General features: G+C 41.0%; 2 long non-coding RNA genes across 2 annotated transcripts; both read right to left on the bottom strand.

Moving 5' to 3' along the window:
- Positions 1–8: 8 nt before the first annotated feature.
- LOC109363784 (uncharacterized) lies at positions 9–24,198 on the bottom strand. The gene is made up of 3 exons (XR_014880842.1): positions 24,063–24,198; positions 4,034–4,216; positions 9–1,815 (listed from the first exon to the last, which is right to left on the bottom strand). It is a non-coding gene; the product is annotated as an uncharacterized LOC109363784 (long non-coding RNA).
- Positions 14,495–18,742, bottom strand: LOC146545645 (uncharacterized). The gene is made up of 2 exons (XR_014880843.1): positions 18,366–18,742; positions 14,495–17,787 (listed from the first exon to the last, which is right to left on the bottom strand). It is a non-coding gene; the product is annotated as an uncharacterized LOC146545645 (long non-coding RNA).
- Positions 24,199–24,202: the final 4 nt, after the last annotated feature.

Raw genomic sequence — 24,202 nt, 5'->3', positions numbered from 1 at the left:
CAAAAAGCAATGGCATTTAACTATTCAACGTAAGCCATTGGTCAAATACTGAAATCTGTTACTAGAATGGCAAGCAACCCTCTTAAGCTATTTTATATGGAAACAGTCATTGCAGATGCTGTGTCATAAATGCTTTCTCATGCAGTAATCCACATACAAGTTACAAAAATTGCTTAGAAGAACCTAGAAGACTTAATCAGGTTTGTTTTGGTTTTAATTGCTACCTGTTTTGCAATTCATCTCACCTAAAGTCTGAGCAGTGGTTGTACCACCTCAGGTGAGCAGTTTTTCTTCACAGAAACTGTCAACTACAAAAAGTTTAAAAAAGGAGGAAGGAAGGAAGGAAGGAAGGAAGGAAGGAAGGAAGGAAGGAAGGAAGGAAGGAAGGAAGGAAGGAAGGAAGGAAGGAAGGGGAAGGAAAGCGAAAAGGAAAAGGAAAAGGAAAAGGAAAAGGAAAAGGAAAAGGAAAAGGAAAAGGAAAAGGAAAAGGAAAAGGAAAAGGAAAGGGAAAAGGAAAGGGAAAAGAAAAAGGAAAAGGGAAAGGAAAAGGGAAAGGGAAAGGGAAAGGGAAAGGAAAAGGAAAAGGAAAAGGAAAAGGAAAAGGAAAAGGAAAAGGAAAAGGAAAAGGAAAAGGAAAAGGAAAAGGAAAAGGAAGGATCACTTATAGTGATTTGTGCCCTCTACCCTGCACTCCAATCTAACATTTGGGCTGCTCCAGGCAGCTGTTGCACTTCAGCCAGTATCAGCTAAGCCTTCAAACAAAATCTATCTAGAATGTGTTCTGGCACAAAGAGAAAGAACAGGTACAGAGATGACAAACAAATAGGTTTCTTTTTGAGTAAAAGAAGTGCCAGCAGTTGTAATTTAATATGGCCCAACTTTTTACAAAATATGCAATTGTACCATGCAGAACCCTGCTAACACTGGCTTTTAAACATATTGAGTTTGTAACATTTGTAACAGTAAAGCAGCCTTTATTTCAGGGGAATTGGACTAGGTAACAACTAAGGGTCCCTTCCAACTCAAGTGATTCTATGATTCATTAACTACTGAGGATTCATGCAGCACTGATGCAAGCTAAGGGGGCTGTGCCTTTTTCAGTGCATCCTCCTGTGGTCAGCAGTGAGCTGCCCACTGGCAGATGCTGAAGCTTCCCCAGCACCTTGTCTGGCCTCTATATGGCGCTCTCATTTCCTAAGCCTGTACTGAAGAGTCACCAACACAAATTCTAGGAGAGGCATCCTTTAAACAATCCAACCGTAGCTGCTGAAATTTTCTGAAACATCAAATTAAAGGATTTCTTTCTGAAGGAGTTGCTTCTTCTTTCTTCCCCCAGGTGGTGATAAACTGTGGTTTGGTTTAAATGCATCAAGTGCAAAGGGAAAAACAATCTGCTGTCCCAGAAACCCTGAGTATAAACAGGATGTTTTTGTGCTTGCATCCTCCTGGTTTGCACTAGAACTTCTCTTTTTGGTTATATTTTGTTTGTTTGTTTTTAAATGATGCTTCTGAGTTCTGATGTCATCAAGTCCTTTGACTTAAATGCCATGTTGCAGCTGAAAAGTGGCGGAATTTATTCCTTTTAGTTAATTGATTATTTTAGTGATACAGAAGACAGGTTCACTTTTATCTGCAAATAGCAAAATACTTGCCATGTCCATTTGCTGTCACGGTGCAAAGTGTTAATTGAAAGCTTCCATTTTTGAAGCAGCTGGGGTAGTGCCCAAGGTTCTCAGATAACAGGTTTCTCCACACTGGTCCCAGCTCAGTTGTTGTCTTTACAATCCCATATTTCTCAAATGATTGTGCCTGGATCTGTCAATGGAAAGTTTTCATCACCTCAGCACTGAGATCGCCTTTTATCCCCTTGCCTGACATAAAACAGCAACACAGCATTAAGGGCTTTGTTGGAGTGAATTTGTTATCCCCTCACCTGCTTGGTGAGATAAAATAAGGGATCAGAGCTGTGTGAGCTACTATCAGAATGGAAAGACATGCTCATAAGCAAGAGTATGTATGAGTGCTTATATGCACAGAAAACTGTGTGTATTTGCCAAGTAAATCTCATTGGAAAGTTGGTGAAGACATACTATGAATAACAGTAAACTAGAGCAAGCCGTTCCTGCTCTCCCTTCTCGCCCAGGGTTGACCCCTGTTATTTTTACATCCTCTGTTTCTTTTGCTACAGTGTTAATAAAGCCAACTTAACAAAGATCACTAGGTTTAAACAAAACAAATAAATAAATGGAAAATTGAATTTTCAGTATCAGCCTCCAGTACGCTCTTTAAAGTAGACAGTGGTGTAAATGGCACAAAATCAGCATGGAGAGACAGTCAAGCCACCCCAGGCAGTAGGCATGGCAAAAGACTTCTGCATGATACCAGCGCACTGGTGCAGGATAAAAGCTGCCCTTCCCATTACAAAGACATTCAGGCTGCTCTGATGCTGAGCATGCTTACTCACAGCCTTCTTAGCAGTGGCTGGGATCCTGCTGGGACACCCAGCATACCCTTGCTACTGTATTTCAACAACTTATTCCTGCCAGGAGAGGGGATTCAATCCCAGCTGATAACACTGACATTCAGGTAAAACCAGTGAACCTAGAAACAATTCCTCTCTCTACAGTCAGGATTGTGAAACATCCTGCTTGTCATCCTGTTGCTGTACAAAGAAGAACATTTCCTCAGTCTAGCACCATACTGCCATCCTGTGCAGATGTCTCACTTATCCTGGAGTACCAAATAGCATCAAGGAGCCTATGCTAAGGAAGTGTCTCTATACTGCCTTTCTCTTATCTTCCAAACTGTTTGTCCAGTTTTCAGGCTGATTATTATTTTTAAGTCAGTTTTTCACAATCTGCCCTGATGTAACAAACGCCCTGGTATGAAGAGGCTCAAGCATCCCCTGTGGGCCAGAGGTGGGGGCCACAGCACGTGTTCAACCAGGCAGCCAGAGAGAAGTATGACATAAAACAAAGGTTAGGCTTCAAAATAGGTCTTCAAATAAGCAATAGCTGGGAAAGCATTTCTTTAGGAAACCTGTGGGTCTTGTGTTCAGACAGAAGTATTTGTATTTGAATAATTGTAACTATGGCCCGCACTGATGAAATAGGCAGCTTAGAGCACAACTCAAAGGATATACATTTTGGATTTAGCTGCCCAAGTGGGACTTAAAATTGCCATTTGCTTTAGACTTATTTCTGTCCAGAAGACAACCCTTGGGAGAGGTTGCAGGTAAAAAGAGACAGAAAGATTTCTCAATCAGTAGATTAAAAAAACAATTCTCATTCCTGCAGTCCTCTCTTCTTGGAGAAGGTGTCTAGAGAAACTTTGAAAGGCTGAAGAGCTTCAGAAAAATCTTCATAATAATTATGACTGCTAAGTAGTAGCTGTACTTGTCATTCATGTAACAGTATAACCATTACGTAGTGTAATTTCCTGGAAACCACAGCAAATTGGGTTGCAATTGCATGTAGAAAGACATTCTTTCAGCCCAAGGCAGAAGAAACCATTCTTAAACATGACTTAGTCTTCATTTTATTGGGGTCTACAATAAACAGTGGGTTACAGGTGCAAGGGTCAGATCAGGTTTGGAAAGTGCTGTACAGCCTCTGGTTGAAGCTCTACATCAGAAGATCACTCAACTGTAACACCATAATTAAGGGCGTTCCAAATCTAATTAAAGTCAATAAAATTAAATTGAAAAATATGTGTTACTACTTTGCTGAATGACAGCTACAGATGTGCAGCTTGCCACCTTATCATGTCACTAGCCTTGATATCTAGCCTTGCTAGATCCAAAAGGATGTGGCAAGTATTTCCAACACCTAATAAGCCAACAAGTTTCACGGGGCATGGTAAGTGTTGAGTGTCCTCTGAGTTAAACAGTGCTTCTTAGCAGTATTACATAGAAAATATTCATTTAAACAGAACAAATGACGTGGATAGACAGATACACTATTCTATTCACATTTCCCACTATGTTTCAAAACTGCAATCTATTTCTAAACTAAAAAGTGTATATGTTGCCTACCATTGCAGACATCTATGCTGTCAGAAGACCGCATGGCAGGAAACACTGGCAAGTTGTGTTTTTTTCCAAACTGCAGCTCTGAAGACCGGACAAGAATGTGCTCACTCTTCAATCTTGGAAGGAGACTCTGCAAACAGTGCTATATCCAGCAAAGTTTTATAGACTCAGGATTATCTCCAGCATCTGTGCAGGAAACATGAGAAAGGACATTCTCTCTGGTTTAAGATGTTGCTAATGAGGGTAAGGTTGCTTCCATTCCCTCACGTCAACTCCTCCAGGCACATTCAGGCTATTTCATCATTTCAAACCTTCCCCTTCAATAACAAACTGCAAGGCACTCTTTTCTGAAGGCCACAGTCTAAAGTGTGGGATGTATTGTAGTGTGGTTGTAAAAGAAGAAAAAAAAAGACTTCTCTGAGAGCCTTCTCATCTTGGCATTTCCGCAAAGATCCCTTCTCCATATCACTGGTTTGTATCTTACCTGACCAGAAAAAATGTTTCTCTGCTGCTTTACTGGCAGAAGAAATTGGGAACAGCAAGTTCCAGGGTGACAGAATACATTTTCAGAGATCGATGCTGGCACAACTTTAGGAGCATTGCAGCACAGATCTTTTCAGCCACTGTTATCTGGGACCAGAATGGCAAGAATAAGATGACCAGAGTCAACTGGAAGCAGCAAAAAGAACATGAAATCCTTTCAGAGAACACCACTTTCAATTATTATTTTTTTTTTTTTAATGACTGAAAAAGCAAATATAACCTCAGTTGAAGGGGACAATTTTCACAAATGTACTACTTAAGTCACAGAGTTCTAAATGTTTACTTCTGCACTGCTCTGAACACTTGCTTCTGTGCTCAGAAGCTCCTTGAAACAGATTCTTTGATTTGCTGGTTTTAAATTACCACTAACAAAACATCCAAATTCTTATTTGCTTCTAAGTAATAATTAATAAACAGCAAAGGAAACACACACATACAGTAAAGTTTGTTGTTTATAATATCTCTTCATTTAAGCTCACCAAAACTAACATTATTTAGGAGGATGCCTTGCCGGTATTTGCTAATCACTCTTCGTTACCGTAACAGATATCCTGGGTGGCCCAACAAGTTGTAAGCTAATCTTCAGGTTGAGTGCAAAGCAATATCCTGAAAGAAAAATTACTTGGACACATTGTGATCAGCAACTTGAATTACAGCCCTGATACTCCAAGCATCACACAGTTTCATTTAAAAAGCATGACCACATGTTTGCAAACTGACGACTGGTTTTTGATTTCATTGCAGAAGCCAAGTTGGAAATTGTAAAGATAGCATGATAGCAACAACTTGCCTCATCCAGAAGAAGAAAAATCAAAACCTGTATTTTGCATATGAGAGGGAAATACTGATGTTCGTGTAATGAAATATAATAATGATATGCTATGTTTATAATGATAATTTTTCTATTGTAATATATAGTATAGACTATAAGGTATTTTATATGTCATGTATAAAATACTAATCATAACACTGGTCTGATGAGCTGCTTAAGAAAAGAGTTTTGTGCTCGTTCCATTGCTCTGATCTCTAAATACAAATGTGGTACTAAGTATTTCCATTAAAAGAACCAATTCTTACATATTTATTGGATGCATTTAAATGATTGGTGACACCTATCTCCAACTAGATCCCTTCATTTCAACTTGAGCTCTGTAGGATTGATCAAGGCCAACACAGAAACAAAGACAGGGCCAGGAGCTGCCCTCATCAGCTCCTGCTATTGGTAGGAGGGATGATGCTAACACAGCCTGGCCTTAACACCATGGTTAAATTTAGCTCAGGACGTGGAATTAAACCAAACAGTGACCAACATATGTTTCTGTGATTCCTTTGCAGATAAGCCAGGCTCAGACAGGGAGAAACCTGGATGAGTTTTGAGCAAATCAGCACAAATTTAGCAGCTTTTTCTCAGTGAGCAGCAGATTCAGTCTTTCAGTTCTAGATCTGGCCTGCTAAATCCATCGTGGAGCATGAGAAAAGAACGTTCACAGATGACTGAACCTGTTACCAGAGGCTCGGCACTGGGGGTTGAGAAGTTCTTCATTTGAGGGTGTGCCAGCAGGCAGAGCTCATAGCAGAAGTCATTAACACATCCAGAACCTTCTCATGGAGGATGTTAGGCTCCCCACATCTAGACCTGCCTCCCCAGTCAGCTCCTGGCCAGTACATCATTGCCTGTGATATCGCCCAGCTTTCCAACCCTCTCCCCACAGGAGAAGGTTCACATGTGCCACAGTGGTCAGTAGGCACTTGAGCATGGGCAAGCAAAAAGCAGGACTGTATGGTGGGAAACAGTGAAGAGGAGCAGAAGTAAAGGAGGAAGAAAAGCCACATCTTCCCTCTCTTGTTTCCCGCAACCGCCTGTTGCTTCCATTCACCATCCTGTGCTGGCATACAGGCTCCAGTCTTGCCAAGAGCCCTGCAGCTGACTCATTTAAATCAATTAAATGGGACACTCATGCACTGGAAATGAACCCTGTGTTTTGAAGACCTTATTTGTGTTTTGCAGAAATGCTGAAGCAGGCTTTTCTCCAAATGGATTCAGGAGTACGTGGATCCAACACATTAATGTACATGGAAAGCAGTAGGGATGTTAGGGATTTATCTCTCTCACTCATTTTTCCCCATCACACCCCTCACTCTGTTGTGCTTTCAGAACACATTCCTGGCTTCTTGGCTAAAAAAGTTCATTGGCATAATTCTGCATTTTTAAACACTTACTTCACAGGAACATATTACCTAATCTTGTCTTCTCCCTGCGTTAGAGACTTGCACCTATACCTCTGACTAAGTGCCTTGTTAGCTATGGCTGTCACTGCATTTCTAGGGCAGCAAATAACTCACACTGCCTTTTCTTCTGGACTGCCGGACCAAGATTTCTCACGTAATCCATTCAGAGATGTAGACACGACATCCAACCTTGGTGCCGTGTTTTGACCATGTCAAAAAATTCTAAAGCCACCACAATCAGTTTTCCCTATTTTGAACAGGGAGTCAATGCTGGAAAGTCCCAGCCAAGAACTAATCACAATTTAACATAAGCACGCCTGAGAGATGCCCAACTGCACTTCTCACTGCACATAAAATGCATCATGGCCTCAGCAGATGAGAGCAGACTTTGGCCCTTCTAAGCCTGCTGAATTGTACCTAAGCAATTGCTTTATTTATGTTAATCTTTCTACTGTCAGTTACTTTCTCTTATTGACTCAAATCTACTGTTGAGTTTCCCAGTGTGGGACAATATCCACTTGCCTGCTAACACTTAGTAGAGTGATCTTTCCATGGTTGACAATATCAGTAATACTCCACATACTCTGCTCCCCAGTCGGCTCTGGGTTTTAAGTTTTTTCCATTTTTGTCCCCACAAGCAATGTCAGAAGGCACTGTGGACATCAGACTGGATATGAACCAAGAGCTGGAGATGACCACCACATCATGTATACGTGTGAAGAAACCACTCCAACAGAACTCAATAAAACAACTCACTATGCATCATCTACAAACAAAAAGCAGTTAACAGACAAATATGCTATTGTGCTAAGGCACTAGATGGGAAAAATAAGTCCATTTATGCAATTATACCATAATGGCTATTCCTGCAGTAATTCACAGATGTAGCTGCTACCTCAAGGAAGATTTACAGGCTTCCTGGCCTCTACCTGCACAGGAGCTTGTGCTTAGACAGCATAAGAAATCTACCTAACTACAGATTTGTGCAGCTGCTTAGAAAAAACTGGGACTACTTCCACCTCATCTCCTCAGACAAGGTAATGAGCTCCAGTTTCACTTCTGATAATTGGTAGTCAGAAACGAACATACAGAAACTTTACTAAGCATGTTCATGGAGCTGTTGTTATTTACCAACATGCTCTATTGTATACTAGTTTATAATAGGTTTTGTTGTTTATTTGTTTTTTTAATCCCTCAAATCTTTTCTGAAAAGAGTCCTGGAAACATAAAACAAGGGCTAAAGGCACCTTCATCTATGCTTTTAAGGAGCAGATTCAGATGTTAGAAATCACAGATTTTATGCATGGAAATCCTTATTCAACACAAGGTATCACTGTGTAATACTTTCATCTAAGTACATGCACTGCTTTTTGAAAAGCTTTTGTGTTTGCAGTCGCTTGTTGAGCCCATTCCTTGTGCATTAGTTTGCAAGAGACCTTTTTAATCCTAGAGTGAAAACAAAACAAACAAAAAACAGCGCATGAGTATGCTCAGGCCGCAGTGCATATTGCTACCATAATACCACAGGTATGCATCCCTGTGTATCTCAGTTCATCTTGCTTTCTAGCCACTATAGGCATCTGAAATAGAAAGGTGATTTCCCTTTATTCCAGAAAACATTAGGAGAAGTGTCACCATGATAGAGAGGGGCCTTCGTGAACAGTTATCCTTCCCCTTTGTGTCAAGAAGACTGGCAGGGTGTCTTTTCATCTCATGCAGTTGCAGACTTGCATCAGGATGGGGATTTCCTCTCCTTCTTCAGATCCGGGGAAGGAGGATAGGGAGGTGATAAACCTTCTGAATGCTAGCATTCAATATATAGGCAGCATCATCTTTCTGATTCAAAGTAGCCCAGTGTAATGGGACCCATTCATTTTGGAACGGAAACACAGTCCTGCTAGAATAAAGTTTACTACAAAAACCGAGCCTACTAAGTCAATGGTTTCATTTCACTAAACCTGCACCCCAAATTTTAATTCAGCAAAATTCATGGTGACACAGGTATGACTTACCACTTGGGCATGTATAGTAGTAAGAATCAAACAACACGTGGTATGCTGAAGTGATGTAAGAGCTTAAAAGCTTGTGTTTGACCTTAATTCCTAGAAGCAAACTCCTTGAGATCTGAAGTGGATATGATCTAGTTGTAAGAAATCCATTCTTCAGTTCAGTATCACCTGAAAAACAGCTGTTTACTAGCTGCAAATTCTGTCAGGGAAGGTCTCCACATTACTTCTCATCTTATAAGAATGTCAGAATATTTATTTCTATCAGAGTGCAGCATTTCAGAAGTTTTCATCTGATTATTTTGCTGTCTTGAACAGCTTTTTCTAAAATCTTTTGACTTCATTGTACAGAAGGGTCTTGAAAGCATTGGGGTTAATCTTCTTCCTTATGCTGATGCACTTAAGATGTATCATACTCCTGGAATAGCCCTGACATCATAGTTAACCTTCCTGTCTCTACATATGCTTAAAAGAAGTTTAGATTGAAATATGTGTATGTCTATGTGTGGACTTGGAGTCTACACATATATATGCAAGCACAAACAATATTAAAAAAAAATATGTATAAAACACTTTGAGAAGCATTTGAAATATATCTATTTAAAAATTTGCAGTGATTTTTGAATGCAGGTGAATATTCAGGCTCAGCTCAGGCAGCCCCAAAACCAATCTAGATTTTTAACTCTGCAGTAGAGACCCCACAGCAGCAGGAAGCACGCAGAATTTAGCTACCTGACCTGGCCAGAGACCATCAGGCCAACTCTCATGTGATTTTTCTCCCCACACCTTAGATCAAAGAGGAAATACTCTGGCATGGTCCTTCCTCAGGAAACTGACACCTGAAGTTAGAAGCACGAGTTAAAGCATTGCCATAGGCTGCACTGGAGATCAGTCAGAACGGTGCCAGGATTTGTCTGTGATATCTGTCACAGTGTCAGAGAAGCTAACATCTGATTACAGGAAAAAATGAGGTTTGAAACCAAGGAAAAAGTGAAGGCTGCCTTTCCATTATTGTGAGAGATATTTGCTCCTGGGGGAAGGGTGGTTTTGTTAACTATACTATAAATAAAATTACTGTGAGATGTGATGTGTTTTCTATTAAATTGAAAACTGTTTGCTTTTTGATTTATTATTTTTTTTCATTGTGCAGATATTCTTCCTAAGAACGGGATATTGTGCATAGGTACGTTTTGCTAATGAATGAAAACAAGGAAATTAGACTGTTTGGTACTTATGAAAAAAAATAAAATTATCTTAATATCAGGCACTCACTAAGGTTTGACAACAAAATTTCTCTTTCTCCATTTTTTACTGTGTCTATTTGACATATTTTTGGCAAATTTTTTTCTACTTGCAGTTTTCAGGATTCATGGTGAGCTATGTTACGTGAGCTAAAATGGCTGAGTAAAGAATGGCATCAGATTTGCAGAATGGTATTTAGGATCTCCCTGCCTCTGTGGGGATTAAGTTACTGGTGAGTTAGAAAGCCTTCATGGTCAAAAATATCCTGGGGACAGTCCATTTCCCAACTTTCCAAAATAAGCAGCAATGAAACAAAATCTGCTATGGGCACATGCAAACATAGCTGCTTTCTTCACTGTCTAATAGAAGTCTGCGGTCTCTGCCTCACCGAGAAGTCAGCTGAGTTGCAGTTCCTTCCTTTACCCTGGGAGAAAGTGGGAGATGGTGTGCCTTCTGTTGTGTTCCCATGAGCAACCCAAGGGTGATGGAAGCTGTGCTGTCCATTTGGGAACTGCCACCTGTGAGGGTAGGCTGCTCCCACTGCTCCCACCTGCTTCTGTGACACCACAATGAGCTGATGCAGAAAACAGACTGAGCAGAAAACTAGTCCCATAGGGCAGAAAAAGTCATACTCTTCTCTAGCTTTTTGCAGGAAGAGGCTCAAATAGGCATTCACAGAGGCAGGCAAACTGAAGGGATGACAACCTTGCGTTTCCACCTTACAATATGATACAGGCATCTTGTCTCTTCAGGGGCCAAAAAGTCAGAAGAAAATGGAAACTGAAATTTCAAAGACTTGTTCCACCAGCAACAGTCGAGCCTTGTTCTGTCAGACGTTCACATAAGCATAAAGTCTCACTTCAGTCTTACTGTGATTAGGAAAAATCTTGATGGCTGAGGCCACCTGGAAGCCCTCTGAACCAATTTACATTCAACGCACACGGAAGATAACTTTTTCTAAACACAGAAGAAAGGATAAAGAAAGAAGGGGCAGCTGCTGGACCATTCCTTAAAATTACTTGACAAGGGAAAAGTGCCTGGCTATGGTCCTGACCTACTGGTAGCAATACTTAAGGCTGATGTGGACCTGACGATGCATGCTCATTCACCAAGGAAAGAAGGGTCCAGCCAGGGAACCAGAGATATGGGACACGATCCAGTCGGGCTTCTATGGATACCTCAGCTGCCTGGGGGACACTTAGGCATAGCTATGATAGAGGTCATCTTGTGCTCTTAACCTTCTCTTCTGTTCTCAGCACTTGCTTGCCCTTCCTGCAATTTTTTGATCATATTCTTGATCATATTTTGAATATTGATCATATTCAAAATTCACAATTCTACTGGACCAGGTACCATCAAACCATGATTTGGGATATTGACGTGACAGTGTGGGAGGCTCCTCCACAACTAGACATAACAAGCAATGAGGGAAGTGGGCCTTGAAGGCACAGAAGAGAGTTATGCTACATCTAGACTGCTGTTATCTCAAATACTCCCTCAGATATTATTTGATATCAACAGTGCAAATTCTTTGGTCTGCCTACATTCTGCTCACAAGGCTGCCTACCAGTGCTATGTATATTGAGTGATCTGAGGAGTATATCTAAAAAAGCATATTCCCCAGTGAACACACAATTTGCAGCTTCTGAATGCTCAAAGCTAGGACACAACTACTGTCAAATGCAGCCCTGCCAAGATGCAGGCATTTTCTGAGGTTACTTGGAAAACTTGCAGTGCATGAGAAGATGTGCCATGGTTGCATTCTTGGGATTTGGAATACACATTTTGACTAAGTCAAACATTTAGATGCCTTTTGTAAAAGTGGTGTCCCTTGCACAAAGACATCTATTTATATATTACTGACTGATTGATCCCAAAGGACGGGGATACCAGGGAGATATTGGATCTGTGTTTTTGTCCTGTGAACACACATTCAAGCTCATTACACTAAGCACTGTTGGCTAGCTACCCATGGCATTGTGGGTTCAGCTTGGGCTTTAGAACCTACCCCACAAATGAACAAAACAACTCAAGCTGAGCTCCATTTCCCATGAAGCATATCACTGTTTTTATGCTACTAACCTGGAGGTGCTTCTTATGGGTTGATCTGAAATGAGGATGCTACAGACACACATCTGTCTGTTTTTGCAGCACCTCTGCTCCTTCACTTCTAAATGCTATTTTGACAAGGTTTTCTGCCCTCCAGGGAATACCTGAAGAATAATTTTCTAAAATGAGCAGCTGACCAGCAAGAGATACAGCAATCCTCAAAGCTGTCATGTGAGATTTTTCAAAGCATTCCAGAGAGGGCACTGAAATCAGCAAGATCACACACATTCCAGGCATGGATTCCTAGTCACTCCACCTGTAACTATTAACACCAGCATTACTTCACAGTGAATGAACTCTACCTCCTCCCCTTGCAACTTCTAGTGCTATTTAAACTCTCAAAATAGGGCATTAATGGTACTTAAATTCTGGGTTGTGTCGTTCAGGGGGAAGTAAATGTCTTTCTACAGGCTTAACATCATGAATCTGAAAGCAACAGTTGTGTAAGTTTTTTTGTTTGTTTGTTTTTTAAAAATGTCCTTAAAACCCTAAAAATTGATTTTTATATGCATGTAAGCATATGTGCATATACCTGTGGATATCCCCATGTCCTGATATTTGAAAATGTACCCCATAAAGCTTTTGGCCAAAAATAAATGGTAGAAATATAAGCATGAAAGGAGGTGTTTGTTTTGTTGTTGCTGTTGTTTTCTTTTCTTTTTCTGCTATGTTTTATTGTTTCCAATAAACATGATATTAATGCTGCACATGAAGAACAGGAAGTTCCCTGAATGCAAACATAGCCCATCAATAGGTATGCATTGCAAGACTCCATCTGTCCTTACACACTGGACAGTGTAGAAAACATTTCCAATGATGCCTGTGGTGCTGTGATGCTCAAGTTGTTCTAACAAATCCTTGCATCTTGGAAAATCCTTCTATCATTCACTGAAAGATCTGCTGATATATAAATGCATGTTTCTTCCAAACATGTGGTCTTATTTTTACAGCTCCGTTGAAACTGGGAAAAGTAAACTGGTAAAGGGAAAACCTTTTTACTAACATTTCAGTCACTTTGTTCCTTTGCTTTTATCAGCAGCTTCTCCTCCTCTCTAAGATGCAGACTACACATATCACACTCCTGCATTTCTGGCTAAGACAATAACTCCATAGGATCTAGGAAGACCATGTGCTCCCGTGTCCAGAGCTAGCAACAGGCTTTCCATTTGAACACAAAATTTGTAATATTTATTTGCTTTATTTATTTAGTAGCATGGCTGCCACTTTGGTGGCATACTTGAAGTATTATTATAAAAGGTGGCCAGAACAAAGGAGCCATAAGAACAAGAACTTAAAGGAGTAAATCTCCAAAAAGCTGTGAAACCTTCATCTTCCCAGAGTCCTTGAGGAGGTTTGACCAAAGGGCTAGAGAAGCCTCTTGACAAGACCTGCAAGTCATTGCTGGTTCCACACAGTTGTCAGTGTACCCAATAAAGAGGGCTGCCAGATAGTTTGGTTACTGACTCACTGCAATTAATTTCTTTGGGACATTTCCCAAACTCAGAATGGAACTTAAGTATAAGCCAGTATTAAACTTTATTAGACATTATTCAGTACTATGCAGACAAGCCCTGTGACTGGAACTTGGCCCATAAATACTTCAGCATACAAACACAAAAATAAATATGTAATAAGCTGCACTGTATGTGCAACTAAAAAACAATCAATTTCAAAAGAAGACACAAAGTTGCACATTTCCTCTTGGCAAGGGGAAACAAACATCATATTAATGATGTACTTTAAGCTTATGGGGAGGGACAGAGCTGAAAGGACTTTAACAGATTACATAGTTTGTTTGAACTGGCACAATCTCTTCCTTCCCCTGTTTGGAGGTGTGTTTCTGCAAGCATGACTACTGCTGTCATAATGAAGTTCTCCACAGATACTAGAATGTATGTCAGACATCAACAGAACAGAAATGACAAATTACCTCATCAGTGATTATGTCCATTCTGGTAAATAAAAGGCTTGGGCTTTGGTTCAAAAGATAGATGAAATGATACGGAAAGCAACCATGACATTCATCTCTTTCTCTGCAAAAAGCAAGGTAACCTCATCCTCATGCTATGTCCCAAGTTATGACTGGAAGAAGGCTAGTTGGCATTAGCCAGAACTGTGCCAAGGCTCATACCAACAGTTAAATAGTGAGAATGATTGTCAGCTTGAGGGTACACACTGGTATTGCTTCATTCACTGATACAGATATAGCTCAGGATATAAGGAATTATTGAAATAGTCCTATTGTGTGAGTTTCTAAGATTCTCTGTGTTATCATGATACAATGTGTTGTGGTCAAAGTATATAAATAGTCACCTATTTTATTTCAAAAGACAAGTAATTCTTTGATGACTTTATTTGGGAAAGAATGTACTTACAACACTTCAGATTACAGCCCTTTTTCTTTCATATTTTTACATGAAATATGTAAAAATAACAAGTTGACTTGATCAGTGCAAGAGTGAACAAGCATGCTGTGATACAGCATGATTAGTGTGGGGCACCAAACTTTCCTTCAGCTGAAGATATGTGCCTTGACAGCAGCAGATCCTCTTGTTACTAGAGAGAGTTAAACTATGGTCAGGTAAGGATCTTGTCAGTATTTGTCATCTTCTGTGATGAAGGGGAAAACTCACAAAGTCTTCATAACACAGGAACCTCACAGTGGATGCAGCTAAAATGCATGCAGTAGGGTTAGGGCTCATGCATTCTGTAAGATAAAAGGACATGATCTCTGCTTTTCTCCTGGGGCCCTCTCCACATTCTTGCTGGCATTGTATAAAGGTGATTCTCCACTCCCACTTTTTCCTAGTGCCATGCACTAAGAAGTGTGGTGGGCCTCTGCTGCCCAGGAAGGCATCTCATAGATCTCAGCACATCTGGTACAAAGAGGGGCATGCAAATACTTTCCAGAGAGAAGTGCTGTGCCCAGTTTGACTATGGAAACAGTAAATGGTACAAAGGAAGCAGCCATGGAATGTGCCCCATCTGATATGCTGTTATGTTTAGCAGTGGGTGAAAAAAAAATCCTATTTAGGATTTAGATGATGTGTAGTCCACAAGATTTTCATAGCTAGTAATGTCACAGCTCTCTGATGAGCTGTGGAGGTGTGAAAGGTGTGGTTTTAATCCTCTGAAAAAACAGAGATGCCAGCAGAGCATTGCAGCAAAGAATAATTATTAAGGTACCTGATTATCACACACAAAATCTGGTAATATGCTGTAGAAATGGCATAATCACAGAATGACAAGGGTTGGAAGGGACCTCAAGGATCGTGAAGCTCCAACCCCCCTGCCACATGCAGGGCCACCAACCTCCACATTTAATACTAGACCAGGCTGCCCAGGGCCCCATCCAATCTGGCCTTGAGCCTCCAGGGACGGGGCATCCACAGCTTCTCTGGGCAGCCTGTTCCAGCACCTCACCACTCTCTCTGTAAAGAACTTCCCCCTGACATCCAACTTAAATCTTCCCTCCCTCAACTTAAAACTATTTCCCCTGGTCCTGCTGTTATCTACCCTTTCAAAGAGTTGATTCCTCTCCTGTTTGCAGGCTCCCCTTAAGTACTGAAAGGCTGCAATGTAGGTCACCCCACAGCCTTCTTTTCTCCAGGCTGAACAAGCCCAGCTCCCTCAGCCTGTCTTTGTAGGGGAGGTGCTCCAGTCCCCTGATCATCTTCATGGCCCTCCTCTGGACCCTCTCCAACAGCTCCCTGTCTTTCCTGTACTGGGGGATCCAGACCTGGACACAGTACTCCAGATGGGGCCTCCCAAGAGCAGAGTAGAGGGGGACAATCACCTCCCTATTCCTGCTGGCCACCCCTCTTCTGATGGAGCCCATGATACCATTTGCTTTCCGAGCTGCAAGAGCACATTGCTGGCTCATGTTAAGCTTTCCATCTATCAAGACCCCCAGGTCCTTCTCCTCATGGCTGCTCACAAGGACTGCTCCTTCCAGTCTGTATGGATGCCTGGGATTCCTCTGGCCCAAGTGCAACACCTTGCACTTTGCCGTATTGAACCTCATTAGGTTCACCTTCCTTCCACCGTGTCAACCACACCACTCAGCTTGGTGTCAGCCACAAACTTGCTGAGGGTGCACTCAATTCCATCATCAATGTCATTGATAAAGATCTTAAAGAGCACCGGTCCCAAGACAGACCGCTGGGGGATACCACTCGTTACCGGCCTCCACCTGGACATAGAACCATTGATGACCACCCTCTGTCTGTGGCCTTTCAACCAATTTCTTATCCATTGAGTGGTCCACCCATCAAATCCACGTCCCTCCAATTTGGAGATAAAGATGTGGTGGGGGACCATGTCAAAGGCCTTGCTCAAGTCCAGATAGATGACATCGGTTGCCTTTCTCTTGTCCACCAATGCCGTCACTCCATCATAGAAGGACAATAGATTGGTTAAGCATGACCTTCCCCAGGTGAAGCCATGCTGGCTGTCTCAGATCACATGCTCATTCCTCATGTGATCAAGCAAGTTGTCCAGGAGGATCTGTTCCATGATCTTCCCAGACACAGAGGTGAGACTCACTGGCCTGTAGTTCCCCAGGTCCTCCTTGCTCTCTTTCTTGTAAATGGGAGTGACACTTCCTCCAGTCATCCAGGACCTCACCTGACAGCCATGACTTTTCAAATATGATGGAAGATCATGAAGTTAGTGCTGGAGATACAAGGCTTCAAAATATTCAGACTTGAAATGGGCCAACGCTGCACTTGCAGTAGAGAAGTACATGACCTAAGTGGTTTCTGATTCTGTGGTCCTAGAAAAATGCCTTTCCACTTACAAGGTCACAACCGCAGTGATGTCACAGAATCACAGACTCATAGTAGCCGGAAGGGACCTCTGGAGACTATCTAGTCCAATCCCACTGCTAAAGCAGGTTCCCTGGAGTAGGTTACAGATGAAAGCATCCAGATGGATTTTGAATATCTCCAGAGGAGACTCCACAACATCCCTGGGCAGCTTGTTTCAGTGCTCTGTAACCTTCAAAGTAAAGAAGCTTTGCCTCATGTTCAGATGAAACTTCTTATGTTCCAGTTTGTGTCCACTGCCCACTTGACTCTCACCCATTAGATATTTATAACCACTGATAAGATCCCCTCTCAGTCTTTTCCAGGCTGAACAGACCCAGTTCCCCGAGTCTTTCTCCATAAGGGATATGCTCTCCAGGCCCCTCTTTAGAAGTTCCCTATCTTTCTTGAACTGGACACAGTATTCCAAATGATACCTCATCAGGACAGGGAGAGGGTGAAGATCACCTCCCTCAATCTGCTGCTGCCCACGCTCATTTTAATGCACTCCAAGATGCCATTGGCCTTCTTGGCAACAAGAGCATACTGCTGGCTTGTGACCAACCTATTGCCCACCAGAACACTCAGGTCCTTCTCTGCAGAGCTCCTTTCCAGCACGTCAGCCTCTAACCTGTACTGCTGCATGTGGTTATTCCTCCCCAGGTGTAGAACTTTTCTTCTTAAACCTCATAGAGTTCATCTCTGTCCATCTCTCCAGCTTGTCCAGATCTTGCTGAATGGCAGCACAGCCTTTTGGTGTGTCAAAGCATCTACTGAGATAAAGTTCTGCTGCATCTCCTTGCACGGTTCCTACTAAAATAAACTGAAATAAAAATTGTAAGAGTTTTAACAGAATGATGCATTGGTGCAAAAGTGACAGAAAAGCATTAGTTTTTTTCAACTCTTCTTTGACACCATAGCTGACAGATCTCACCAGTTCACTAATCTGATCTCATTCTGTGCTGATAAAAATTGTTATATGACTTCTGGTTTGGATTGAGTACAATCCATGTGAGGGCCCATCATCTCAGCACAGCATTTGGATGGGGTCAAGAGCTCAAAGAGAACCTAGCATACAAAAGAATAAAAAGTTTACAAGCACAGTCTGACACCACTGGATCCTAAGACCAATTCTGAAATAGTACAACACTGGTCTACCTGACCTCAGTCCAAACTGAGGACTGATTGGTCTCCCTTAATCTGGAATTGACTTGCTATCTTAAGGGGCAAAATTCCAAACTCACTGCCTAGAAACTTTTCAGTTATTCACTTTGGAAAATGAGAAAAATAAAAATAAAAAATAAAAACCTGGGGAGAAAATACTCCCTTTGGAGTATATAAAAATGGAATGACTGAAAGCAGCAATTAAACTACAAAATAAATAGCACTATAAATTCCAACCTGTGGATGATCTTTTTCCAGGTCCACTTTTCACCACCCCTTTCATCAGTTCTGCTCCTGTCCATCATGCTATAAAGCAGAAAGCCAAAGCCTTGCTGCGTGCACCAGACCAAGCTGGCACAGGCATGATGCAGTTTGCCAAGCCTGCCTCCTTCTGATTTTATCAAGCTTGCCTCTTGACTTCAGGGTCATTGTGCCTGATGTCACTGCTCAGGCATCCTCTGATTTGCTGCCATTGGCAAAGACTTACAAATTTCCTAAGGCAATATGTTCTCTTAACTTCAGAGTGTAATGTTACTATCCTTAGCATTTTCACAAAAGGCTAAAGTGCAATGAACTTTTTTGAGTTGTTATTCATCTAATGAGATTAATTGCAGAACAGACGTGAGGGACCTGTGATCTTTGATACAGTCTCCAAAGATTGGGCTTAGCTAAAGTAACAAGGTGAACAAGGCAAGGCTGCTTTCCAGAGGTTAAAACTGGGACGACTGGTCCCTCACATATAAAACCTGGGTGATACTTCTCGGATCTTTGAAGTATTCACTGTGGGTGAATCCCTGTTTCATCTTTCTTCTAAGCATTCATGTCATGTAATCTATTGATTTATAAGTGCTGAGGAAAAGAAGTGCCAAACATTTCTGAAGCTGAAAGTTGTCCCGTGGATTTTGCTCCTGCAGAATTTCATGGAAGCGATTAATACCACTTGGCACTAAGCCTTGTAAAAGGAAGGCAGATTTTTTGACATGCATCCTATTACTTAAAGTAGAAGTCAGAATACCTGACATGATTAACTTCACAGAGCAATAAGCTTAAAAAATAAATAGGTCAGGACACATTCAGTGTTATATCAGAGAAACTGTTGTCAGGCTTAGCTTTATGTAGAGTCTTTCCTTACTTGAGAGATAATATACACTGCGTATTATATCTGTGGTTTGCTGAGATGGAGAATATGGGGGAAAAAAGAATGCACAGTAGGAAATGATAAAGAGAACTTAGAAGGGGTAGTAAAATAGTCTAAAAGCAACAAAATGATATTCAAGTTGAAAAATAGATCCCAAAAGGATATCCATGGGAATAAGGATACTGGAAAATGCCAGTAATGACATGGGAGTGGTAGTTTGGGCAGTTTTCTGAGAGAAAGATGGTCTTTTTTTTTTTGCTATTCTGAACTTTGTAGGCAGACAAATAGCATCTGAGAACAGCACTCCAGAATCTGATGAAACATTTTTGCAAGATGTATTTTTGCTGCAGTTCTGTGTGACCACTTCAGCAGCAAGAGGCCTGCAAAAGTAACTTAATACAATAGAGATATAAAACATTTATTGCTATGAGATAGTGCCCCAAACTGCACTTGTGCCAGCAAACAGAAGTGTACAAATCTTAAAAAGAGGCAATGTTTGTTTATTAAGTGAAAGCATTTGCTCAGTCGAGAGTGATATCATGAGAGGTCACTATCTCAAATCTTTCAGAGTGTTGTTGATGCCTCCTTTCTCACTTTGGGATCCACTCAAAGTTATTTTTATAGGTTTGCTAACCGACTGTACACTCTCTTCATAAGGCTCGGTACACCTACATTTACCACTTATGGTGTGTTTTATCTATGCCTTTGTTGCCTTTGATATCTCTAAGTTTGATATAACTGCATTTCTCTGATGCCCAGTAATTGCCATCTGTGAGTTGTTTATAGCCCTGGCACCTCCAGCATTCTCCTGTCTGTGTTCTGAAGGCCCCTGCTGTCAGTTCTGCACTCCCGTACACTGCACTTTAATAAAATCATAGCTCAACCTATGCAAAACAACTGCTTATCATTGCTATATTAGCACAAAGCTATGTGACAAATTTACACAACACAAATTTACAAAACTTATAAAAAGCTAAAACAAGGTAGGTTAATGACCACGTATTTGTTTTATGCTTGTTGCTATAAGCTAAAACAAATGTCTAGGAAGGTGAAGAGAAGTCTAGACAAAGCCCTGACAAGCCTTGAGTCCTGTGCCAGTAAATGAACACACAGCCTGTGGCCTGAAGCAAAACACAGTGCAATTTCAGGGTTGTAAGACTACAGATATATAGGGAGGCAATTCCACAGGGAGAATAATTAAGTATTGGAAAAGTTTGGTCAGGGAGGTTGTGCAAGTTCTGTCCCTGGGGGGTTTCAAGACCTTACTGGACAAAGCCTTGAGCAACCTGGCCTGATCTTGCAGCTGGCCCTGCTTTGAGCAGGAGATTGGACCTCCTGGGGTCCCTTTCAGCCTCAGTGATGCTGTGGTTCATGACACTACGAGAATACTGTTGGAGACAGTAGTCATATTCTACTTTCCCATCTGCTCTCTGCCCTCTCCTCTTCAAACTTGTTTTTGATTATAAATGATCCACACCTACAATGTATTACTATCTACAGCATTCCCAAATATCCTCTTCCAGACTACCAAAGACTTTGCAGTTGCTTTAAAAGCCATTTCTATACAATTTGTATCTGCTTTGACCCATTAATCTCAGCTGAGTTCTAGCTGATTGACGCCAGTTCAAGATAGAAACAGCACTGTCAGATGAGGTGTTTCAGCCTTACTCAAAGAGCATCTTGGACTGGTCACCATATATTATTCGAATTTCTACTCACCTCTTTCATAAATTTTGCAACTAAAACTACAGAACACAAAGAAGTGGAGTAGTGATCATTGACGCCATACTATTGCTTTGCAAGCAGCTGTTGAAAAATGTGAAGCACACTTGTAAGAACCAAGTTGATGATACAGTTGACAGGTGACATGATACTGAGAGGGGCTGCTAGAGTACTTTGGATAACAGGGTTGGAATTCAATGGTTTTCATAAATGAAATAAATGATCTGGAGAAATGGTAACTGTGGAAGATATGATAGACATCTGCAGCATGCTCAGGATTACACAGCCGTTGCCTATGCTCTGACAACTGAGGAATAAATAAAAGGCTTTATTTTCTAATCTAAGTGATTTTGTGTGAGTTAAAGGTAAAGAGTCATACTGTCATTTTCTGTACCTTAGAATGAGTCAGTTAATGGAAATGAAAATGGCCTACGAACTTACAGTGAGAAGAAAAAATGTACTGAGTTCTCATGTTTAGGGTCTGTAACACAGTGTTAAAAATTATAAGTAGCAATAACACCTAAATAAGTAACTCATTTAGATTGTTGATGGCAAGACTGCAGGGGGTATTAGGTTTTTTTTTTAGTGAGAATTAAATGTTAAAGGGTCTTATATCTTGATGTCCTTATAATGTTCAAATAAAGGTAATCCTAGCAGTGACAATAGTGCTTGTTACCATTCCTAAATGTGCTTATTTATCTGATTAAGAGCAATAGATAGAAACGGAGTGAAATTTCAGAATGAAAACACGTATGGAACAGAGTTTAGCATTTGAAGATTATATGAGCATGCCAAAAGTATTAATTCTTCTAATGCAGCAGTGGGAGCAGATAAGTTTGTTCCACTGTTTCCTAGCCAGGACAGTTCACTGACAGCCAAGGAAAGAATAGCCAGGACTACCTCCTGCCAGCAATCCCCAGCTCAGTGTACTAGTGAATTGTAGCAGCTGCTACTTGAAAATGAAGTTGATGCATTTATCAAAAAACAATGAAAGAACACAAAACCCCTCATAAAGACCAAGAGAAAGGTATAGGGTCCAAAATTTGTGATTCCAGAAGCACATATTTTGATGGCACAACTCTACTCAAAGCATAGACCCTCTGTTTAGCACTACACTTACAAAGCCAAAAGTCTTCCCCAAGAGTTTGGTGTGGCTAATTAATGATGGGTGCGATGAGTAAGCTGAGATCACAACAAAAACTAAAATAATAAAACAGTGATGTATCAGTGTTAAATGAACAAATCATCCAGTAAGCACAACAGCTTATTTATTAGTTACAAAATTACCACTAGTAGAAAATGAGTAATTCACCTTCTGATTAGTCCCAAATGAAGCTCTAACCAAGAAGCTTACTGACTTTGTTGGCAGATGACATTAGTAACTGCAGAAGATGAGCATCTTTGTGATGCAGTCCCAAAATTCAACAAGTCCCAGGTTTAGATTCTGGATAATGTCATTCTTTGATAAACAGCCACTGTTTCTTCAAACCCAGCTGTCCTTGGCATATCAAATCTGTCACAGGTGCCTACAGCAGTGTATATGTTATTATAACACACAATATATATTCTCAATGACACATGTCAAACCACGTATCTGAAATAAATTTCATATTTGATGATAAACTTATATTATTGTGCATCATACATTGTTTTGAGAATAAACTTCTATTTCCAGAAGTGATGTAAGGTTAAAGTTATGAAATGAAATTCATATTTAAGCATGTAAAGAAAAATAGTCTAATTTTAAAGACCCCTGGTTGTGAACACTTAGATTTCAGAGGAGTTACTCAGTATACTTGAAAATCAATCAGAATCTGCTTACATGTTCCCCTAAAAACACTGGGACCTAACCTTGAGTAGCTAGATAAGGAACAGTTGGCCTATGGCACAAAATTTAATTAAAAAACAAACAACAAGAACAACAAAAAACCCTTAAAATTCTTACATGTGAATGCAATTCTAATCAACGTATTCATTAAATATACAGAAATTCGTGAAAACAGAAAGCATCCATTCTAAATATATATTCCCAAATTTGGATCTAATATACATGCTTCTGATTCAAGTTCCTATTCTCTGAAATACTATCAACCCTTGTGTCATAGTGAAGGATCCTTATCTTCCAGAAGGAAGGGAATTACAGAAAAAGTGCAGCAAAACCAGGTCAGGATGACTGTACTGCCAAGGGCCAGAGGCTACAGAATAGCAGCAGCCCTCCTTCCTCAGCTCGAGACTGTACTGGATATTAAGCTAGCCTACCTTGAACATTGTGTATAAGCAGAGAAGAGTTTTAAGTACTGTAATGAAGATGGGGTTAAGAAAATGACAGAGAAAATAGAAAGTAATCAGATACCAGATATTGAAAGCATAAGAAAACAGTTTTCCAGTGGGAAGGAGTTAAACGTGGAGAGACTTAACACGATAAGTGTTCCACGAGGACTGCTCTAAAAACAGAAAGTTGAATTATCAAAAGCAGGGTAAATAAGGTAGGGGGACTGAGGAGCTTAGACCAGTCAGGCTTCCTGCCTGCAGTTACAGATGGACTCCTCAGGAGGACTAAATACCTGGGTCAACATTTAGTAACACCCAGCTGACAGCACGGCAGCAGTGTAGAATCACAGAAGTGTTAAAGCTGGAAAAGCCCTCTAAGACCATCCAACCACCAGCTCTTGCCCACTGGCAGTGTCCATGAGTGCCACAAACACACAATTCTGCAAGGTTCACCTGCAAGGGGCGGTGACTGCACCACCTTCCTGGACAGTCCATGTCACTGCCTCACAGCTTTTTCTGAGAAGAAATACTCAGCACACAAGGCACAGCACGTTTGTTTTCTAACAGGTGAACGTGGACCCATTTGGGATGGCAGCTGAACAGCTGCCTGAACAGCTGAGAAAGTGTCCTAACCTACATGCATTTTGTACACTTGTTAATGAAAGCAAACTGACCAACGATCTCTAACTTGCCAGGCAATTTTAGAACACTATTTTGAACATATCCGTGAAATACTTAATACATAAATAAAATACTTAATACATAAATACCACAAGCATTGCGTTAAAAGTATTGGCGCTTACTTTCATCACGAAAAAACTACGGAGGGCCGTTCCTGCCCGCGGGCCAATCAAACACCGCAGAACCACCGGTGGGGACGGTGATGGGGTAGGCGAGCTGTCACTCAACGTGGGGCGGGATCACATGCTGCTGCGCGCGCGCA

The sequence above is a fragment of the Meleagris gallopavo genome, chromosome 1, assembly GCF_905368555.1.
Source record: "Meleagris gallopavo chromosome 1, MGAL_WU_HG_1.1, whole genome shotgun sequence".
Classification (NCBI taxonomy): Eukaryota; Metazoa; Chordata; class Aves; order Galliformes; family Phasianidae; genus Meleagris; species Meleagris gallopavo.
This window is presented reverse-complemented; position numbering and strand designations above follow the sequence as displayed.